The sequence below is a fragment of the Condylura cristata genome, unplaced genomic scaffold, assembly GCF_000260355.1.
Source record: "Condylura cristata isolate star-nosed mole 26May11 unplaced genomic scaffold, ConCri1.0 scaffold00016, whole genome shotgun sequence".
In the NCBI taxonomy this organism is placed as follows: Eukaryota; Metazoa; Chordata; class Mammalia; order Eulipotyphla; family Talpidae; genus Condylura; species Condylura cristata.
This window is the reverse complement of record NW_004567117.1, coordinates 8807276-8823914: the sequence shown is the minus strand read 5'-3', so window position 1 is coordinate 8823914 and position 16639 is coordinate 8807276. Positions and strand designations below refer to the sequence as shown.

General features: G+C 43.1%; 1 protein-coding gene and 1 long non-coding RNA gene across 7 annotated transcripts in view; one reads left to right on the top strand and one right to left on the bottom strand.

Annotated features, from left to right (window-relative positions):
• DLGAP1 (discs, large (Drosophila) homolog-associated protein 1) overlaps positions 1-16639 on the bottom strand; it is a 504048-nt gene that overhangs the window by 57333 nt on the left and 430076 nt on the right. The gene's annotated exons all lie outside the window — the stretch shown is intronic.
• LOC105853725 overlaps positions 5700-16639 on the top strand; it is a 45791-nt gene continuing 34851 nt past the window's right edge. For both annotated transcript variants that reach the window (XR_001145512.1, XR_001145511.1), the window contains exon 1: positions 5700-6083. This is a non-coding gene — a long non-coding RNA (uncharacterized LOC105853725). The remainder of the gene's footprint in view (positions 6084-16639) is intronic.

The following is a 16639-nucleotide window of genomic DNA, read 5'->3' as shown; positions in this document are numbered from 1 at the left end:
CTTTTTGATTATTTGATGCTTATTGTTAGCTACTCCAGTCTCCTTTTTTAGTGTGGACAATCCAAACTGGACAATGAGTCTAAAGCAGACAGGAATCACTTAACATTTTGTTAACGACAAGCCATACCTGCAGTGGTGGACCAGTAGGCTGTTTCCTATAGCCTGGGTGTGCGGTAGGCCACATCACCACTAATAGGTGCGTCATTGTCTTCCATGACACTGCACAACCGCAAGCTCCCTAATCACACATTTCTCAAAACATATCCCTAACCCATGATTGATTGATATCAACTCCTCTGCTGTGATCCACAGACAAATACCTGCAATGCCCGCCAGGAAGTGATAAGTGTCATAGGGAAGTGTGGAGGGATCACATTATTTCCACTCTAATGCCCCCGCCCCCTCAACTATAATTTGGTACCATCTTGTGACTATTGTCAGCTCCACTTCCACATCACCAGGGATAACTGGTGCTAGGGTGGATTCAGTCTTGCAGAATAGCAGCAGCAATGCTGGCAATCCACGAGTGTTCAAGTGTATTGGAGACCAGCTCATAACATAAGTTAGCGTGGAAAGTCTGATTTTCAGAGCAATTCCCCTCCATCCGGACCGTGTCTGACGACAGAGGTTGCATAGCTTGTGTCACAAGTGCATGGAGAGAACAGGCTGGTTTCCCCAGCACGCTGCAGAATGCCCAAAGGAGGACAGAATTAGAGACTGCCTCACTTCAAATTAGGGATCCAAACAGAAGATGGGTGCCTTGGCTTGAGTGTAGTATCTGAGGCTTTTTTTTCCCCATGAATTTACTGCAGGGTGGAACTTGACACAATTACACTGGGGTGTATGCAAGAAACCCCACCAAGAGGCATCAGATATGAATGTAAGAGGAGTGCAAATCTTTAAGATTGCTTTTGCAGTGGGAGGCTTCACCAGAGAGAGTGGGGAGCAGAACAGGCAAATGTGCGAAGTACAGTGCTGAGGGGAGCAGCGGGCGGGTCAGGAGAGGTCTGTTGGGCTATATGGGTCACTCCTGGGGCTGGGGATCAAACTCATACTAAAGTGGCTGCAGCTAGCTTGCAGTGTTGCACCCTAACCCGCTGCGCCACCAGGGAGGGCCTCTTTATGTCCTATTTCTTTGCCATTGGAAGCTGCTCCAGACAGCCATGCAACCAAATCTCCCAATTTTCTCCAGCATCATTCTTTCCCAGCTTTGTAGGCTAAGCCCTAAGGCCTTTCTTCTCTCCTAAGTTTTTGTTCTTGTTTTTCAAATTCTACTCTCATAATTCAGCACTATGAAAGATTTAGGATCCATTGAAGCACAACTGCCAGAAAGCACATGGAAGAGTAAGACTCAACAACGGTGAAGGAGACAGAGATAAATCTGTCTGTTGAAGACAGAAAGAGAAAACGAGTGGCTTACACTATAGTAAGTAAAACACTTCATTTGTTGAAAAAATGTTGAGTTTAAAGTGTAAATACTCCTTTTATTCAAGCGGAGCTTGAAAAGAGAAATGATGATATATTTTAGTCACTACTTTTGCCCTGATGATTATTTGCTCATTTCAAATAAAATGTTTTTCTCCTTCTCTGGATACTGATGATTTACTACCATGGTTCAAAGTTGGCTGAAAGATTCCCATCCATTTATGAAAAGATTCACTAGGAATAATGCTGGATTTCAGTGATATCACTTTCATTCAGATGATTCTGCAGAGCACAGAGAGACTTCGTTTTTCATGTCTGCGTTAAGAAGTTACATGTTTCCCTACTTACCTGCACATAGATCATTCCTATTTGGTTTGGTAGGAATTACTTTCTATTACTTTCTGGATTGGGAATGCTAAAAAAGTTTCCATAAAGGGCCTCCCTTGTTGCTCAGGGGTTAAAGACAGTGGTGCCAGTCACTGCAGCACTAATTTGATTACCCTCCGCCAGCCAGAGAGCTAAGGCATTTGGCTCAGCAGACCTATCCTCAGCAGTGTATTTCAATAGATCTGATTGTTCTGCTCCCTGGTCTGTCTCCTCTGAATCTTCTTACACACACACCTCAGTTCTTGTATCATAAATAAATAATTTTTTTTATTTTACAAAAGTTTATTTTTACATCATTTTGTACATTTTGTTTTCAATCTCAATTGTAATATCCGCAGGTTTCCCATCACCAAGTCACCCGTGTGCCATCACCAAAATTTTTAAAAAATTATCAAGTAAACTGTTGGCTTGTGTTTGTATGTCATTGCTTTTTAGTTTCCCTTTTGAAAGTACTTCATTTTTTTTTTTGTATTTTACCAAAATATCGATCTGTAATAAATTGGTTGTCAAACAAGCTATTTATCACTAGAGACTACTAAAGAAGCATTGATATCAAACATTTGTAAATCTGGTGGACTGGTCAGTGTTAGTACAAATGAAGTGAAGAACATATTAGAGAGACAAACTACAGGCTGTTTTAGAAAGCAAAACAAAAAGCCAAAAGAAAAGGAACTCCCTAGTGGCACAGGGGTTAAGTCTCAGTGAGATCAAGCTATCAGCTACCACCATTGAGGCCTGAGTCCAATCTCTGCCAGGGAGCTGACCCATATATGGCTCACCCACTGCTCCCCTCAGCAGTGTATTTCAGTTAACCTGCCTGTTCTGTTCTCCACTCTGCCTCTGGTGAATCCTCTCCCCCTCTCCCTTTGCACCTCTGGCCTACATTCCAGTTTTTCCACACATAAATAAATATATAAACAAGCAGACAGACAGACAAATAAATACATGCATCTTTAAAAGAGAAAAAGAAAAAAATGTCAAAGGGTCTACGGGCGGGACATGAAAAAACTGTTGTACAAATATAGGATGTGAAGTGACCTTGTGGTTTAAATGTCAGTTAAGTAGTTTATTACTCAGAAGGTGAGTCTGAGCAGAACTGTCAGATCTAGAATAAGGAAGTAAAGAAGCTTAGAGTAAAAAGTTTAGGATGAGGTGTCACAAGACCTGCAACTTGAGGTGTAGATAGACGTGATTAATGAGTCATTAAAATGGCGATGGAAGATTTGCAGACAAAGATAGAAACAAGAGGTGGGGAGGTGGCCTATAGTCTAGGGAGACTTGTCATTATAAAGAAACACCAGTGCTTACAGATGAACCCAGGCAGAACTTCGAAGTGATAGATTCCACAATCGATAAAATTGCACAAAAGAGTGAATCCCTCCAGAGAACACTATATAAGGATACTCCTGGCTCTGTTAAAAGGCAGATCTTTATCCTAAGACTCTCTGCCTGCATGTGGGCAGTTCTCTTTTTCCTAATAAACCCACCCTTTTAAAATGCAGCCTTTGGCTGTTTGTGTCTATGCCAATGTCCTTAATGAACTCACTATGAGCCACTGAATTATAAAACTCTGCCGAAATCTTTCTCAGAGGGAACCCAAGCAAGAACCCCATCCACTGAACCCCAAACAAAGATGCTTAGGCTACATTTCATTCTAGGTCTCTTCTTTTTAGAAGAAATTGCAAGGTTCTCTCAGGAGAGAGAGAGAAAAAAAACATATCCACTGAACCCCAATGGAAGGAGGCTTCTGCTGCATTTCATTTTAGGTCCCTTCTTTTTTTCTTTTTAAAGATTTTATTTATTTATGCTTACAGAACCGGGGTACAGGCCAGTGGTGTGGTGGGTGAGAGGATTCACCAGAGACAGAGCGGGAAGTAGATGGACAAAGTACACTGCTGAGGGGAGCAGTGGGCAGGTCAGGAGAGGTCTGCCACGCCATGTGGGTCAGCTCCCTGGCCTGGAGTCAAACTTGCTGCAGTAGCTTTGGAGAACTTCATAATTTGGTGCTTTAACCCATTGCGCCACCAGGGAGAGCCCCTATGTCCCTTCTTTTAGGAGAAATTGCAGGGTTCTCTGAGAAGAGAGAGGGGATACAAAACATGTCTTAAGCAGGGGTCAAGCTCCAGCTGATCTAGGAAGTGACTAAAATTGTATCAATATCTTAAGGAGCCAGAAATAAGTGACAAGGTTTCTTTCAAACTGGGGTTTCTGTGGCTTCTAATTATGAATGAAAGCCAGAAAATCAGTTGAGATGTGGCATCTCATTGAGAATGATGGGACCGAAGTAACTGAAGTAGAAAGCTAAGAGAAGATGCCAGGGAGATACCAACAAGGCTGTTTGTGTGCAGTGACCAGTGTGACAGACTCCTAGAAATATGCTTTGCCATGGGACAGGACATATGGCTAGTAAGGGAGTTTGCTATGGCTGCTTCCCGTCTAGTAGGCCCAGAGTGCCACACATGTAGTCACTTGTAGAGGTGGTGTTCCCAATGGCAATATGCTAAGCAGGCCAGACATTCCAGCAAAGGCCTGACCAGTTAGTGGTTTGGGTCAAGACTTTTACTGGAATAAAGCAGAAAACCAGGTTACTACAAAGACAATGAGATGGGGAATTAATCCAGTTACTTGAAGTGCCACATAATCACCAGAGAGTGGATTCTTTCTCTGTAACACACATTGTGCTAGGGATTTATCAACAAGGTTCATGACAGAGGAAGATTTCATTGCCCCTATTTGTTTGATGGTAAAACTGAGGCTTTGATTAGGTAAGCAGCCAAGTTATTGAACCCAGAGCTCTAAACCCCATCTCTTCATTTACCCAAAACCTCTGTATTCATCCCCCACATTAAGCCTTCCATTAAACACCTTGTCAGGTAAAGTGTAATTCTTCCCATGAGAAACTGCCAGGAAACCACCCCGAATGTAGTACTTTCGCCCTGTAGAAACTTGTCAGAGGGTTGGTAAATGAATGAGTTTGGAGTGGTCAACAAGGAGTATACCAGCCGAGACTTTTAAAGTATTGCAAAAAAGGAGAAACTCTACAAAACAAAATACATCTTGAAAATGGTTACTTTATTTCAAAATATTTATGCCTTAACCTTTATAGGCCACCCAAAGTGCGGTGGTCAGTGAACCATGCTCTGTTGGTCCCCTGGAAGGCAGAGCTCAGAGGGCTGTTGGATGAACCAAGGGGCTTCTGGGAGAGGCACAGGGCTTCCCTGAGCCTTCTTTCCCAGTTAGTTTTGGCTCAAAGGACATGGCTCTGAGAATGATTTCCACTAAAGCCATCTTCCACGGAAACCACAAAGAGAAGCTAACCTTTTCTCCTTCGAAGTATAAGAAAGCATGCTTGTGTGAGACTGGAGGGAGAGGCGGGGAATGTGGACAGAGAGGGAGGGGTGGTGTAATAACTCTTGTAGTCATAAGGCTTGCCAGTTGGTAGTTGCTAGTATTCCAGACACTTCCTAATGCCAGACAAATGCCCCAAGCCTCAGCATGTCTAGCTTGGAGATCTATTCAAGCAATAGCAGCTACCTCTTGTGGGGTGAGCAGATCTTTCAGAGAGGGCTCCCTGCTAATCAAACACAGCATTGTTCTCAGAAGGAAGAATGGAAAGGTTTGTTTCAGAGTCACACTTTTTTTTTTTTAAGAGGCACCCAAGTTGTTTTAACAAGTTGCTACAAAACTTGGGCTTCCTGAGGTGAGGCTCTTGTGCACAGTGCCTGTACTGTACCAAACTCCAGAGAGGGAGGGATCAGAAAATTAGTCATTAAAAAAAAAAAAAGAAGAAGAAAAAAAGAAAGAAAGAAAAAAAAAAAAAGGCTCCAGGCACTTCATGCCTGGAAATGATGTAAGACGCAGCCACTCCTCTCTTAGAACTACAACCAAACAATGCTCTGGCAATCCACGCAGCTGCTCTCCAAATGTCAGCGCCAGCCCTGTCAAGAGTTTGAAAGCCACCAAGCTGAAGGACTTTGTGCGGTACCTTTCTCATCCACATTTTCCCCAAGCGCTCTCAGGAACCTGGCAACAGGTAACACGGCAAACTTTGCCTTGTAAAGTGGCAAGTGGCAGAGTTTCAGAGAACAAATGGATTTTACCCCCCCTGGCAGCTGCTTCTCTCTTACCACCCCAACCCCTCAAACTCCCTCCCTGCCCCCCAAAATGTCTGAGAAAACAAATGTGACTGCGCGCAGCCCTGTTCTCCAGTGCCTCCTAGTGGCCATCTCGGAACACGCCGATGCGCCTTGAAATCCTCGGCTGTCTCCAAGGTAAGTCCTGCTCCTGAAAGGGGCAGACATCTTTGCTGGACTCGTCTTCCAAAGAATAAAAAAATAAATAACGAGAGGAATTTGTGACTTCCACTTGTTATGTTCTTCGTATGTCTTTGTTTTTTAACTTTCTATCGTAACAAAAATTTTACCCTAGTTGCAGAGTGAGATCTCTTTGTGGAAGTTGCTGGATTTTTTTTTTTAAGCTGCAGCGAGGGTAACTTATTTTGGTGTTAGGCTGGTGAGGAGGGCTGTGGCCATTTGGTTAGGTGGATGGCAGTGCGGATTAATAGCCGAGAGATTGAGGCTTCCTGCTGGGTGGGACCAGCATTTTCCATTTTATTCTGGATCTGTAGTCTGTAAGCAGAAACCCTTTTCTCAGGCAGAAGGATTACTAATTCCGACTGCTGGCTTCCAGTTTACCCAGTTGCAAGGATTACTTCGGATTTCCAGACTGCAGGCCCAGCTTCCCAGAGCACTCTTTGGAGCCGCACCTTGGCTTTCATCTCTGTGTGGGGCAAACACCCACAAAAATGCCAAGGGCCGTGCTTGTAACCAGTCTTCTTGCTCTCAGGTGCAGCTTCCGCCTGGCTGTCTCTGATTTGGAAGAATGAGTAGGGTTGTGAGCTGCTGGTATCTGCTCTTCCTCTTTGGAAATGTTAACTGAGGTTCAGATCAAAGTAACAGTTTCCTTCAGAAAGTTCCATTAATTAACTAAATTAAAGGAAGTTACATGTTGTTTGGAGGAAAGTCATTTTAGAAGGCCCTGGTCCAGGAGCTAAGGTCTGAAACCTTCTAATGTAGACTTTTGATAAAGCTTGGCAGTAAGTTAAATATTAGAAATTGAGGGTTACCATATATAAAACCAGTTGTTGCCTGAAATCAGTAATTTCAAAGGAACATCTTGAAAGTGGAAGATATTCGGCTAGTATTTGTTTAGACCATTTAATACTAAAGATTAAACATCTAGAGCTCTGAGTAAGAATCATTTGACCAGTAGCAAAGGTGAGTCATAGTCATAGACCTAAGCACAAATGTTGAAGTCAGGATGTTGAAAACATTAGGCTTACTAATTTGCAAGCAGGGCTGTTGCTTCCAGTAGGGAATGTGATCAGGATTTCACGGTTCATTTTCCCAGCCTTTCCAACAGGTGCTATTGAGTCATCCATGTACACAGATGACTGCCTGGCAGTTTCATCTGTTAGGATTAAATTTCCATTTGTCCCACTACTTTATGAAGTGATTTCTGCCACTGAATCAGATATTTCACTTCCTCTAGGACCTAGGGTTTTGTTTTCCAGTGTTGTGTAGGTTTTTCAAAGTTTGTCCCAGTCAGGTCTGCAGGTCTTCCTGGGTTGAATGGACTGTTTACAAAAGGGGAAGATTCAGGGCTCAAGGTCAGGGTTACAGAATTATATAAGGTTTCCTGTTTGGGCAGCTGGTCCACCAACTCCTCAGGTCAGGGCAGACTGGATCTGGTTGAGAGACAGCCTGCCTAGGAGATCTGGGTTAGGGATGGTGTCAGGAGTAGGGAAGAGAATTCTTCTTTTAAACTTTTTATCAATCAGCTTTCTTGTCTGATATCACTTCTCAGTGATACTTTTCTATATTCTCTGCTAGGTAAATTATTTCTTCCTGACCAAAAACGAGACAAGGAATTACTTCAGGATGTACGAATGACAAGATCAGGCATAGTCTGTTTTATTAATTCATGATGTGATGGCAGTACTTAGAATCCATGTGGCGCATGTTAGTACCTTGATAAATAATTGTTAAAGAGCTGAATAAGGATGGGAAGATGTTTAGTGGGAAAAAACCAAGAAGGGACCAAATAATCATGAAAGGGAAGTGAGCAGGGTAGAAGTAAAATGAATGCTCAGCAAAGTCATTTTCTGTGACCTTGGATGTTGCAATGTGATCTGTCACCAGAGCCCACTACTGCTTGTTATTGACCAGCCAAGTGCTGGTCAAGTGCAATTGCCATTGACTAACCTTTGAGAGGGGGTTTGGCTATAAAAGCCCAAAGCACTATCAGCTGAAACCAGGTGGTCCTGTGGATCTATGGATTATCTTCCTGATTTTCTCCATCTGTGCTTGGTTTTGCCCACGGCTGTGTGCAGGGGGAGAACCTGACAATGAGGCTAACTGACCTTTTTCCCTGCAGCTGCCTTTCTTCTCCTTAGTTCCTTTCTGATTCTTTGATTTCTTCGTATTCTGTGCCCTTTGTGCTTGTATAAGATGAATATCTAAGAGTCAAGATTCATTTTGTTGGGGGAAAGGATATCCTGGTTGCCCTGTAATAATTTCTTGAGCATAAGCATGCTTATTGGAACCTGGAGACTAGAGTGTAAGGAAAGATCTGGAATGGAAACTTTCTACGGAGCAGGACTCTCTTGTTATGTCACTGTGAGTCTGGTAAACAAAGTAGAATTCTAATGTGCCTGTCCCCAAGGCTGTGCAGAATAACTGATTGTTAGTAGACGAGCAGGGTATTGGGCATGTCTGGCTAGTTTGTCTCTCTGAAGGAAGCTAGATGACTTGCAGGCTTTACCACTTCTGACAGAGGCAAACTCAGTCCTAACTGAAACTTCAAGCTGGCTTTATCGGTGACCTCTGCTCACCGCAGACTCCCTAGGCTTTGGAGAGATAGTTGACCTTCTGTCAAAACAGCCTGATGCTGTTGACGGGAGGGATTGACCCAGAGCAGAAGCTTTTACACACAAGACATACTCAAACCCCCAAACCTGGGAAAACAGGATGTGTGGGGAAGTAGAGAAGAAAGAAAATGTATTCACCATTCCTTCCTGTTGGTTTCAGCATGATGAGGAATAATTACCTGGGTCTGGAGAGCTGGGCATGTGGGTGGCCACTGGAGGCTGTGGTCTGCGTAGTTAGGCAGTTAATTACTCATCCCATTCCTCTAAGCTCCCTGAAGCCCCCCTTTTCAAAGGAAAACTAGGTGGGATACTCTATCAGCCAATTCACCCTGCCCCCACTTACAGTTAAATAAGTGAATCTGTGGCTTTAAAGCAACACCTCATTATTCAACTGTGTCCCAGAAGTGAGGACACAGATCCAGAGAAGGACCTATTCTGGTGTCCCCGGGGCTGTCTCTGCACAAGGTGTGGCAACCCAAGTTCCTTCCTTGCACTGAATTTTAAAATTAATGTTTCAACTGCTAGTACTTCAATAGTGCATTAAAAATACCACTTTACAGTTGGGCTTTGTCATTTGTCAAAATTAAATAAAAGTAACCTAGGAAACTGGTGAGGCGCTAAAATTTGTATCAACTTACCTAACCCCACCATTGTTCTCATTCACTGAGTGTTTACTAAAGCCCGACATTTTACCTATAACCTCATTTCTACAAACACAAAGAGCACTGGAGAGTTTCAGTTGCCCAGTTCTCCCAGGGTGGAATTTGATCGGAACCTGGGTTCTCCCCCTCTAAGCTGCCTACTATCATTGAAAGAGCTGCTGTCCTTAAGGTTCTCTTTTGAGCTGTTGAAAGAACAAAGTCTGCAGCCAAAAGACTTACCTGAACCGCTTTTGGGCAAATGTATTTGCAATTCAGAATTTTGGGGACTGTAGAAAGCTAATATACAAGACACACCCAGGAAATCAAGAGTAGCACCCCTTAATCACCTACTCTAATGTGTGTGTGTGTGTGTGTGTGTGTGTGTGTGTATAGAACAGTCACTCCAAGTAGTTCCAAGGTCAGCTTTTGGACAGAGGCTTTTTGGAGTGGCAGAATGCTGACCCCCCCTCCCACCCCCACCCCACCGCCTTTCTTCAGATGCCTTGGAGCAGTAAGAGTTCCCTGCTTGCTTATTTGCTCCCTCACAAATTTCTCAGGCCCCTGGTGGAACTCTGCCCCATCCCAGACAACATGGAGGGGAGCGGTTGGGTGGTGCTGAGCAGCAGTGGGCTTGGCATTGTGGGCGAGCAAGGTTGTTAGACCTTTAAGGAATAAAGGAGTCTAAGTCACATTTGATAACATTGTCTTTTGTTAATCCTGCTGGAGTTCTAGGTGCTCTCTGGTTTATTGCAGCCTTTCAAACACAACTCAGAGCCATTATTTTTTGATTTCTGCTACAGAGGTGCTACGGCCTCTTAACTGACTTCTCACCACAATATGGAATGTCTGTAAATTATAGAATTTGGATGTGTACTTACAGGTAAAAACTTAATATTTGCAAGGTTATGTGTGTGCTTTTAACTCCTCCCCTCCGTCATTCACAATCTGACCCTCAACTCTGCCAAATAAATACAACTAAATATTCTTCACCCCGGCTTCGGCTTGTTCTAATGTGCTCTGGCAGGAGGGTGGCACTGAACTAACTTTATGCAGCTAATTCTTCATTCGTGGGGGTATTACTCAGGCAACAAAATTTAAAAAATCATTTTTGAAGGGTGGATTTTGTGTCACATCTCCAACCAAGATAATCCATGAAACGTAGCTTGAAGAACAAATCAATGTGTAGAAAGACGATTAAGTTAGAGAACTGCAGGCATGTATAAATCAAGCACTAGAAATGTTCATTATGTACAAAACACTGCACTGCCTTGTGTGGCTTATCCTACTTCTCAAAAGGAACCATAGAAAGCAAAGGTCAATAATTGCCATTACTTTGGATTTATACTGTCAGAGCAAAAGATTTTATTATGTATCGACTCTTTGAAAAGGCCTCTCTGCCACTGTTAATCTACTGAGTCAGAGGTTTTAAAAATATCCTTTGTATGTTTGGGGCTGCACTTGGATTTCACCCTTATGTTAGGGGATTGGTTCACGGTTGCAACTACGTTGTTTATAATTGAACCGAAAAAATGACAGCTAAAGTGCTAAGAGGCCAGCTTGCAGTAAAATGAGCGGAAATGGGCCCTGAATTTTGGATCCAAATGAGCTCTCATTAAAAGGTGGGAAATGGGTTCCACAAAGGTAAGCACTTGGCAGACCTGTGGTGCAAGGCCCAGCCCATTCACAGTTAACCTGGTGTCCTCTCCAGATAAAAGTACCTCCTGTCACCCTTGGGCACCTGGCTGAGAGGTAATAAAATGGTTGTCTTATCTTCTAAGGTGGAGTTAGCCAACTTCAGGCCTGGGTCGTTATAGTAAACTGAAATTTCCTGACATTTACCCAAAAGGGGGAGGGTGAAGGGGAGAAAAAAGGGCAGGAAATTGTGTTAATCTCTCCGTAGTTTGAAAACAGAAAACAAGCAAACAAAAACAACCAGAAGTTATCCACGGAGTGAGAAAAACAGCCCGGCTAGAGGTCCTCTCCTGGGGCAAACGGGAGGGCAGGCAGCTCAGTGCCACGTGACTGTCTAGAAAAGAGGCTCACGCTGATGAAAATGCAAGAAATCTTCTTAGGAACTTGCCTTTCTAAATGTAAATGACTGAGTCAGTGCTTAGTGAAGGAGGGAAGGAAGTCACAATCACACCCAATCACGTCAAGTGACTCATTCAATACTGTTAGCTGGGCCAGTAGGATAAAAAGTCTTAGCAAAAGCAGCAACAAATCTACTTTAAATACTAGCACAGTAAGGGAAATTCCTCTCTTTCAGACTGAATGCCATCCACACAAAAGAGCTCCTGTTGACATCTCATTTACAATCTCCCCCAGGACACAGACAAGACCATTTCAATAAACCGGGCTCAGAAACACCTATTGTTCAAAATCTTCAACTAGCAACAGGCTGCCACCACTCCCCATTGTTTTGTAAAATAAAGGAATTAGAAGGAGAAGGATTGGGACAGTGGAAGCGATGAAAAGGGGGAGGTAGAAAAGTCCTTTTGACCCTCCGCTGTCCCAGAGCATGCAGGAAGAATAACATTAATGGATTTCCCTGTTTATAAGTTGGGCATAAGAAAATGCCCATTACATTCCTGAACCAGTGACTGTGAGCTCAAAATCTGATGCTAACTTTGAGTGTAAAGAACCTAACTCCTGCCAACATGTTTGTTAAGTGAAAAGCGAGAGGCTGTCCCGAGTCTATTCTCAGCCTTACAAAAGCCCTGAAACAGCCAAGAGAAGCACCAGGTGAGTCTTTGATTTGAACTGTTTTCCTGGGGTTTATAGCTTGACTTTACGTTTTTTGAAGCAGAATTTTCTGCATTAATATTTCCTCTTTTTCATTGCCACGAACTTGCTCCTAATTTTGGTAAAACTCGAGCATTTTTGGAATTATATAAAATAGTTCTTAGGTGGTTTTACCTTATGTTACAAAACAGAGTCCACCCTGTTACACTTAGACAGCTCTCAAATTAGAGATATATTTATATTTACCAAATGAAGTCAGCATTTCTCATTACACTTTTTTTCTGATAGAGCTTCCAGTTAATGTTGTCCGCCTCAGAAAGCGACTTCTTTTAAAACCTATCCGGACTTCAAGACAGAAACTCCAGGCACTATCTCTAATTCTTAGGGCACTATCTAATTCTTGGGGGTCCCTTTCTCCTGTCCTTTAAATCCCACTGGAATCACCCCACATCCTCCAACCAACCTTTCTGCTTCTCATTACCTCCTCTCTGGAGGGCCACAGAAACTTCCTAATTCAAGTTTTCCCAAGCTCCAAGTGGTGACTTATTAACAGGTCGTGAAATCAATTAAAGTGTGTCATGCAATTTCACTACTTAAAAAATGAAGTAGATTAGAAAATGTCAATAGCTCAAACAAAGGAAAAGTAAGTATTGTTTTGTGAAACTTGTTTCAGTTTGTATCTGTGTCCAGGTCTGTATACATTCTGAGCAATAAGTCAAATGTACTTTGTCAGAATATCTTCAGAAACGCTCTTTTAAATGGTCTCACTGGATCAGTTTGGTTTCTACTTCCAAAGTGTTGTAGTACAGAGTGACTGGACAGACTATCACTCTCCAGTTCACAGGTCTGCCCTCAGAATAAGGTCTTACACCTCGGCCTTTGGCGCTTCCCAGCAACTTGGTTCTAGTTCTCCTTTCGCTTCTCATAACTCTGCAACCACCTGCCACTTTTACTTTTATTCAAGCCATCAAGTTCCCTGACCTTGGCACAGAGTCCCTTCTATCGGGATTTTCTTTCCTCATCCAGGAGGATGTCCGGAATGACCTTCTAAATGCCTCTCCTGGGTTCTCATTAGAGCACTGCACTTTTTGGGCCTCCCTGTTGGCCTAGGGGTTAAGTCTCAGCCTGAGTTCAATCCCTGACCTGGTTGGTGACCCACATGGCCCAGCAGACCTTTCCTGCCTCTCAAAGGTGGATTTCCTTAAACCAGCCTACTTTGCTCCCAACTCTGTCTCTGGTGAATCCTCTCACCTCCTGCACCACTGACCTGGACGCCAGGTCTTCTATGTGCAAGAAATAAATAAAGGTAAAAATCTCCTAAGCAGTAAAATAGTTTTTTTTTTTTTAATTTCCTGCTTATTTGTTTTTCAAACACAACCTAATAATTTCCAAATTCACTGAATTCCTCTTAAAGTCAAAATAATAAAACTTGGAGACAGCTACTGGGGTTTTGGCTGCTAATTCACCCTGACCCTCAGCTCCCTCACAGGCGAGAGGGTCAGAACTCAGCCATCTCCAAGAGCTCTTTGAGGCTGCCACTCTGAACCTCTGGCTTGAACTTTCCCTTTGTAAGGATCAGAGTGGTTCAGTGACTTTCCCAAGGTCAAACAGCTTTTTTAGTGGCAGAATAATCTTTGTGCTCTATAGCTAACAGACAGACCAAGCAGCACATATCAAGGAACCACTTTTTCTGGACCCCACTATTGCTTCTAATAAGTTTGTATAAAAGAGAATCATAAGATTAAAGGGTGACTTCAAAACAAAATCTAACAACCTCCATAATGGCCTCCTGCCTAGACAGGCCCCAGCATTTTACAAGTCTTGTTATTGTTTGCTACTTGAGAGATATTTAGATTTCCTTTTTAAAATTGGAAGTGGGAAGTTAAAGAACATTACAAGTTCTGATCTTTTGCAGTGGTCCTTCTGAGGGGCCACAATGGCAGACTCAACCTTCCTGAGGTTGCCTCTTAAGAATGTCCCCAAGCCTCCCTCAGCGCTGAAGCGCAGGCAACCGTGACCTCGCTCCTCACCTGGATCAGATCTGGCCCCAGTTCCCATAACCCTGCCCCCGGGCGTCCAGGCCAGACCACACTGAAGCCCTCCCTGCTCTTAAAGACTGACTGGAGCTGCTGACCTACCTTACCCGAAGATTGGGTTTAGATAACCTGGCCTACGACATAAAAAGTCATCAAACAGAAACATACCCCTTTGGGGAAAAAAAGAAACCACAATGTTGCCACTTATTTTTTCCCCTAATGTGGTATCTGTTGTACTCTATAATTTATCAACCCAAGTATGCATTTCCTTTACTTGTTGCTATTCACCCTCTAAACTGATCAGCCATAGCTTGCTTTTGTTTACTAGAAAACTATAGTAAGAACTTGACACTGGGGCCTCCCTGGTGGCACAGGGGTTGAGTCTCAGCACTATGAAGCTGTCTGCAGCCACGGCAGCACCAGTTCTACCCCCAGCCAGGAAGCTGACCCACATGGCGCTGCAGATCTCTCCTGTCTCACCTCACCGGCTGCTCCCCTCAGCAGTGTACTTCAGTCTGCCTGTTCTACTCCCCACTGCCTCTCACCCCTTTGCACCTCTACACCCCAGTTCTTGTATGCAAGAAAAAGAAAAAAAGAACTTGACATTGAGGTTTATTTATAACAAGCCACTACTGTACTTCATAAAATTACTATGCACATAAAGGCTTCACTTTGGCCTTTTTGATACCAAGCCATAGGCTTATATGGATGATTTTTACTTAATTCTTTTGGTTTCTTTGAATTTTCTTATTTTAAAAAATAGAACATGGATTACTGTTATAATTTTAAGAATATAAAAATGTCAGAATTAAAATTAGATATGGTATATCTTTACTGACTCATTTTGTTTTATTATACATGTTGCTATGTATGTTATTAAAGAATTTTTATATGATTGCCACATTTCAAAAATAATGAAAAACCATTAATGTTTGATATTTAGTTGTCTTTAAAAGATTTTTTAATTTATGCATAGAAGAACTGGGGTGTAGGCCAGAAGTACAGGGAGGTGAGTGGATTCACCTTAGACAGAGTGGGGAGCAGAACAGGTAGATGGACTGAAATATACTACTGAGGGGAGCAGCAAGTGGGTCAGGAGAGGGCTGCTGCGGCATATATGATGTGGGTCAGCTCCCTGGCCAGGGATCAAACCCATTCTGCTGTGGCTGGTGATAGCTTGATAGCACTGAGCCCTCCCAAGGAGGCCATTTCTTTAGAATCTTAAGGAACACTGAGCCCTCCCTTGAGGCATAACAGGGTTAAAGCACAGCACTATGAAGCTACCACAGCCACTGCAGCACGATTTGATCCCCGACCAGGGAGCTGACCCACATGGCACAGCAGACCTCTCTTGTCTTGCCTGCTGTTCCCCTCAGCAGTGTATTTCAGTCAATCTGCCTGTTCTGCTCCCTTCCCCGCACCTCTGGCTTATACCCCAGTTCTTGTATGCATAAATAAACCTAAAAAAACAAAAAAGAATCTTAAGGAACACTGACACCAAAACATAGCCCAACAGTGGCATGTAACTAACTCCTATACACTCTGGCTGTGGATCCTTTATTAACCTCTCCTGACATTCTCACACTTACCTACGCAGCATTTACAGAATGCACTATCTTTGTAAATGCCTTTATGCCTGCCTAAGCATTGCTGCTTCTAACTACCCTTTCTTGCTAGTGGCACCACAAATTCTGTTGACTTTTCCAAGTAGCCATGACTTTTTTGGCAGTGGTCTGCGCCCTACATTTGCAGGCTCTTTGTTTGTTTACAAGACAAAGGGATGAGAAGGGTGTTTGCTTCTGGGAAAGTTACTCTCCCTCATTAAAGGGACAAACCCTTTCCTTTTTCTACTTTGATATCAACAAAAGAGATACAGAGAGCTGAGACTGCCTTCTGGGGACTGCAGGGGTGGAGTGGGGAGGGAGGTGAAGGGGGGGGGTGGGGGGGCGGGGTGCATCTTCCAGAGAAGACAAGCTGGGGATGACAGGTTTAACAGTGGCAAAAACCCAATTATGGTAAATTCATCGGCTATCCTGTCGCTAGACTTCTACTATTTGAGGAAAGAAGTGTATTTACTATCAGAGTCACTTTGAATTTATTTAAAAAACTTTATTTATCTGCATGTTTATTTGGGCTTGCATTTTATAGGTTTTACTTTATATAGGCTAAGTATCCTTCCCTGCTTGGAAAACTCAGGTACATTCAAGATGCACTTCATGAGTGTTCTACCAGTACCACCTACACTTTTTTTGTAGAATGCATCACTCTTAGCTTGTAAGTACAAGTAAATTAGTGATTAGGCAGAACATTGTTTACTCCTTTATTTTCTTGTTGATTTAAATGATTCTGCATGGCAAATACATCACCTGGCCCCATTGTCACAATTTCAAAGACTTTTTCAACCTCCCTGGTCCAACTTTCCTCAGTGGTAAAGTGGCAGCTGGAAAAAGCAGAGTTCAGAACCTGACCTGGGACCTTCC